Source organism: Hordeum vulgare, chromosome 7H, assembly GCF_904849725.1.
Source record: "Hordeum vulgare subsp. vulgare chromosome 7H, MorexV3_pseudomolecules_assembly, whole genome shotgun sequence".
Classification (NCBI taxonomy): domain Eukaryota; kingdom Viridiplantae; phylum Streptophyta; class Magnoliopsida; order Poales; family Poaceae; genus Hordeum; species Hordeum vulgare.
Genome location: NC_058524.1, coordinates 590,333,206 through 590,339,370, shown reverse-complemented (window position 1 = coordinate 590,339,370; position 6,165 = coordinate 590,333,206). Strand labels below are relative to the sequence as shown.

The 6,165-nt window shown below is 42.0% G+C and overlaps 1 non-coding gene across 1 annotated transcript; it reads left to right on the top strand.

Moving 5' to 3' along the window:
- The first annotated feature begins 235 nt into the window (after window positions 1-235).
- Window positions 236-341, top strand: LOC123414529. The gene has a single exon (XR_006614466.1). It is a non-coding gene; the product is annotated as a small nucleolar RNA snoR97 (small nucleolar RNA).
- Window positions 342-6,165: the final 5,824 nt, after the last annotated feature.

Below are 6,165 nucleotides of genomic sequence, written 5' to 3'. Positions count from 1 at the left end.
GAGCCATCTATCAACTTTGTAAATCGTACAGTGTAGCTTAGTTTCCGATTCAGAAATATAGAAAATTTACTTGAAGATCCAATGATGTTTATAGCATAATCTCGTACACCAGGATCCTGTTAGCAAGATGAAACTAGGTTTGGCGTAAGGGCAAGTCTGATGTTTTTTGATGAAGGATTGTTCTTTCGGTCGCTATATGTTTGCCTGTTACCGAGTTTAATTATCCTCTCGCAAGTTTTTCTGATTTGTGGAAGAGGCTGAAAATCTCGGGAGAGCGTGTGTTGTCATCAGCTTCGTCTCTTGTTCCTACGAGATGGGAGTTAAATAACAGCATGAGATTTCACAAATTTGTTGCTAATTTCTTCCTTGGATTGGATGGGCTAATGCTGCTAATTTCTTCCTTGGATTGGATGTCTGAGGGTTGTCCCTTTGATAACTTATTTATCTTGAAAAACGTAATTTTACAACTTAATATTACAGTTGCATATGTTTCATGTGTTTCTATTGTTCTTGTAGAAAACCTGTAAATTGTTGTACTTTCACTCTTTGAAATCACTGTTATGAGTTTATACTGTGAATGTGCAAAAGTTGTAAAAGTTAATTGTGTATGTGTATTTACTATGAAACAAAGCATCGTCCTTAATGAAACAAAGCATCGTCCTTAATTAATACTATCATCAGCAAACGTTAATCAGATTAGGTATGTGTATTTACTGTCCAAAGCGTTGAATTGATGTGCCCGTTTGTGTGGGCTCTTATCGGATGACAACTTCTATGGCTTGGTGTCATGAGCCTATGATTTCATTGGAAGCCTATCCTGTTGTGAAGCATGAGCCCACGACTTTGGCGGAGACTGGCAAACCTGGCGCCTCCATCTTTGAACTCAACATTGGCATTGATGTGATGATCGAGGACGTTGTATTGCCCCCGGCCAACGCCACCCTCGGTGACTCGTTAGATCCTTCATCGTTTTGTAGTGCAACACCGCTGCGTCCTTCGCTCTGAGGCCAACTCTATACCACGGGACCCCATCCGTGCGTGTCCGTTTGGGGTAGATGAATATCGCGGTCCAACACGCGGACCCAAACAAACAAATGTTTGGATTTCGTTCATTTTCGACCCATCCCTGGACCAAACTTGCGAAGGACATTGGTCCAGGTTCGGTTCATCTTATTAGTCCCGGTTCGGGGCAAAAACCGGGACTAAAGATCCACCGACTATCACGTGGCGTGCCGCGGAGCATTAGTTCCAGTTTTTGGCCAGAACCGGGACTAAATGGTAGGCTATTAGTCCTGGTTTTAGACAAAAACCGGGACTAAAGTGCTGCCTATATATACCCTCGCCCCTGCCACCCTCTCCTCTCTTTTTTGGTTGTTGAGGTGTGCATGTCATGCTCTTGCCACCCTTCTAGTTCATGCACATGAGGTGTTCGATGAAATGCCCGAGCCACACAACTTAAGCTTTCTCCTCTCCAAGCTCGACCTCCAAGCTCCATTTTCCTCAATATTCGTCGCGAGCACCACCGTGGTGATCCTCTTGTTCTTGTCTTCTTTTTAAAAGAATTTTTTTCTTACTTGTATGATTTAGATAGATACTTGTATAAATTACTTACTTTCATTATGATTTGTTATTATATAATGGGATGGTTTGGTATCCACCCTCGTCCTGTCTATGATTCGGATTTGTATATATTATCTTTTATAATTATTTGTTTTATTTAGTGTTTATGACAATTATGACGACCAACGTGACATATATTTTTTAATCTACGAGGTATGTGAACCGGAAATTCCAACCCACATAGAAATTCTGGTCGAGAAGTTAAATTTGGTTGAAAAAGAAAACAATTACTTGAAGAATTTTTTTAAAATAATTGAGGAGAAGAATATGGAACTGGAGTTGCATATTGCCGATGTCGTCGATGATCGCAAGATGAAGATGGATGCGATGCGGTTGAAGATGGATGCACTGCGCTTGAAGATGGATGAAATGCACTTGAAGATTAGGAATATTAGAAAATATGCCATTGATAAAGAGGCTTGATATCATTATGCTATTGGGTCAATTGTTACCTTAGTTGCGATTTTGATCGCAATTGTTGTTGCATTTAAATGTTTTACATAGTTGTAAGTTGTTTTTTGCGAGAACTTTATGTATTTATTTTTGCAATAATAACATTTGATCACTATTGCGCTTTGTTTTTAATGTGATGATGAACTTGTATTAATTTGGTCATTTCTCTATTCATGATGTTCTGCAATGGTTTTTTGATGTACTTAATTTCATAATACGGATAAACCGCCAATGGATGTACGGTGACTAATGCCCGAGTCACACTTAAGTTCACACAAAATGGTATCCTCGTCCGAAGTTAGCAACCTTATCCTTTTCATCTGTAATTGATACAAAAATATTGCATGTGTTAATATACGGTGGTCATTTCACTATTCATGTATGTTGCCAGATCGATGCACTGAAGCGATGGATGTACGGCGAACGACGTGGTTCCGGATTTATTGCAGGCCTGCATAAATTTATCGATGTGGCTGAGGCAAACAAAGTGGATAATTTTATGCCTTGTCCATGTGTTGGCTGTCGAAATGTGAAGGAGTACTCTAGCTCGAAAACCATTCATCTCCATTTGCTTCAGAGAGGTTTAATGCCCACATATTATTGTTGGACCATGCACGGAGAAAGAGGGGTTAGGATGGAAGACAATGAAGAAGAAGATGGTGATGACAACTATCCTATGTTCACTGAAGAATACAGTGATACTACAATGGAAGGCAATGAAGAAGGAGGTGAAGAACAACCGGGATCAGATGAGCCCGCTGGTGGTCTTGGCCGGGTCATTTCTGATGCAAAGAGAGAATGCAATACAGAAAAGGAGAAGCTGAAATTGGAGGCCATGCTAAAGGATCATACAAAGTTGTTGTACCCAAATTGCGAAGATGACAACACAAAGCTCGGTACCACACTGGAACTGTTGAAATGGAAGGCAGAAACTGGTTTATCTGACAAGGGATTTGAGAAGTTACTGAAAATATTGAAGCCGAAGCTTCCAAAGGATAACGAATTGTCCGAGACTACGTACGAAGCAAAGAAGGCTATCTGCCCTCTTGGATTAGATGTGCAGAAAATACATGCATGCATTAATAACTTCATACTGTACCGCGGTGAGAAGTACGAGAATATGGATAAATGCCCGGTATGTGCTGCATGTCGGTACAAGATCAGACAGGATGACCCTGGTGATGTTGAGGGCGATGATGAGCCCCCAGGAAGAAGGTTCCTGCTAAGGTTATGTGGCATGCTCCTATAATACCACGGTTGAAACGTCTATTCAGAAACAATGAGCATGCCTAGTTGATGCGATGGCACAAAGACGAGCGTAAGAAAGACAGGAAAAAGTTGAGACAACTCGCATATGGGTCGCGGTGGAGGAAAATCAAGAGGGAGTGGCCGGACTTTGTAGATGACCCACAAAACTTATGGCTTGGTCTAAGTACAAACGACATGAATCCTTTTGGGGAGCAGAGCTGCAATCACAACACCTGGCCCGTGACTCTATGTATCTACAACCTTCCTCCTTGGTTGTGCATGAAGCGGAAGTTCATTCTGATGCCAGTGCTCAACCAAGGACCGAAGCAACCCGGCAACAACATTGATGTGTACCTAAGGCCATTAGTTGAAGAAATTTTGCAGTTGTAGGCCAAACCAGGTGTACGTGTGTGGGATGAGCACAAATAGCAGGTATTTGACCTATGAGCATTGTTGTTCGTAACCATCAATGATTGACCTACTCTTAGTAAAATTTCAGGACAGTCAAACAAGGGATACAATGCATGCACGCACTGTTTAGATAAGACTAAAGGTACATATTTGGAAAAATCTAAGAAGGTTGTCTACCTGGGGTGTCGTCAATTTCTTCCGACCAATCATCCCGTAAGAAAGAAAGGCAAGCATATCAACGGTGAGGCAGATCACCGGAAGAAGCCTAACCTCCCTACTGGTGATGAGTTATTGGCTATGGTTAAGGATTTGGATCAAATAGTAATCTTTGGAAAGGGTCCTGGTGGTCAATCTGTTCCGAAAGACGACGTTACCGGACACGTGCCCATGTGGAAAAAGAAATCTTTATTTTGGGAGCTACCCTATTGGGAACACCTTGAGGTTCGATCTTCAATCAACGTGATGCACATGACGAAGAATCTTTGCGTGAACCTGCTAGGCTTCCTGGGCATGTATGGGAAGACATAAGATACAACAGAAGCACGGGAGGAGCAGCAACGTATGAAAGACCCATACACAAGAAGACTGATAAAGGGCGTCAATACTTAAGCATCTACGCTCTTACCAAAGCAGAGAAGGAAATCTTTTTTGAATGCTTGAGCAGTATGAAGGTCCCCGCTGACTTCTCGTCTAATATAAAGGGAATAATAAATACGACAAAGAAAAAATTCCAGAACCTGAAGTCTCATGATTGCCACGTGATTATGACGCAGTTGCTTCCGGTTGCATTAAGGGGGCTTCTACCGGAAAATGTTCGATTACACATTGTGAAGCTATGTGCATTCCTCAATGCAATATCTCAGAAGGTAATCGATCGAGAACGTCTGGAAAGGCTACAGAAGGATGTGGTCCAATTCTTGTCAGTTTTGAGTTGGTGTCCCCCCCGTCCTTCGTCAATATTATGATGCATCTCCTGGTTCACCTAGTCGACGAGATTTCCGTTCTCGGTCCTGTATTTCTACACAATATGTTCCCCTTCGAGAGGTTCATGGGAGTCTTAAAGAAATATGTTCATAACTGTGCTAGGCCGGAAGGAAGCATCTCCAAGGGCTATGGAACAGAGGAGGTCATTGGGTTATGTGTAGACTTTCTTCCTGACCTTAAGCCGATTGGTGTTCCTGAATCGCGGCATGAGGAGAGACTGAGTGGAAAAGGCACACTAGGAAAGAAAGCAGTGATATGTAGGGACGGGCATTCTTTCACTCAAGCACACTTTCTGTCGAACCACGCAGGTCGACGAGACCACGTGCTGCTCCAGAGTGGTACGGTAATCCCGTCTTATCAATCATGTTGTTGGACAACAATGAACCTGCAAATTATGAAGAAGCAATGGTGGGCCCAGATTCCAACAAATGGCTAGAAGCCATGAAGTCCGAGATAGGATCCATGTATGAGAACAAAGTGTGGACTTTGGAGGTACTGCCTGAGGGCCGCAAGGCTATTCAGAACAAATGGATCTTTAAGAGGAAGACGGACGCTGACGGCAATGTGATCGTTTATAAAGCTCGACTTGTGGCAAAGGGTTTTTCACAAGTTCAAGGAGTTGACTACGATGAGACATTCTCACCCGTAGTGATGCTTAAGTCCGTCAGAATCATGTTAGCAATAGCTGCATTTTTTGATTATGAAATCTGGCAGATGGATGTCAAAACGACGTTCCTTAACGGTTTCCTTAAGGAAGAATTGTATATGATGCAACCCGAAGGTTTTGTCGATCCTAAGAATACTAACAAGGTGTGCAAGCTCCAGCGATCCATTTATGGACTGGTGCAAGCATCTCGGAGTTGGAACAAACGCTTTGATGAGGTGATCAAAGCATTTGGGTTTATACAAGTGGTTGGAGAATCTTGTATTTACAAGAAAGTGAGTGGGAGCTCTGTGGCGTTTCTAATATTATATGTGGATGACATATTGCTGATTGGAAACTGTTGGAATTATGCCCTAGAGGCAATAATAAATGTATAGTTATTATTATAATTCCTGTATCAAGATAATAGTTTATTATCCATGCTATAATTGTATTGAATGAAGACTCATTTACATGTGTGGATACATAGACAAAACACCGTCCCTAGCATGCCTCTAGTTGGCTAGTCAGTTGATCGATGATAATCAGTGTCTTCTGATTATGAACAAGGTGTTGTTGCTTGATAACTGGATCACGTCATTGGGAGAATCACGTGATGGACTAGACCCAAACTAATAGACGTAGCATGTTGATCGTGTCATTTTGTTGCTACTGTTTTCTGCGTGTCAAGTATTTATTCCTATGACCATGAGATCATATAACTCACTGACACCGGAGGAATGCTTTGTGTGTATCAAACGTCGCAACGTAATTGGGTGACTATAAAGATGCTCTACAGGTATCTC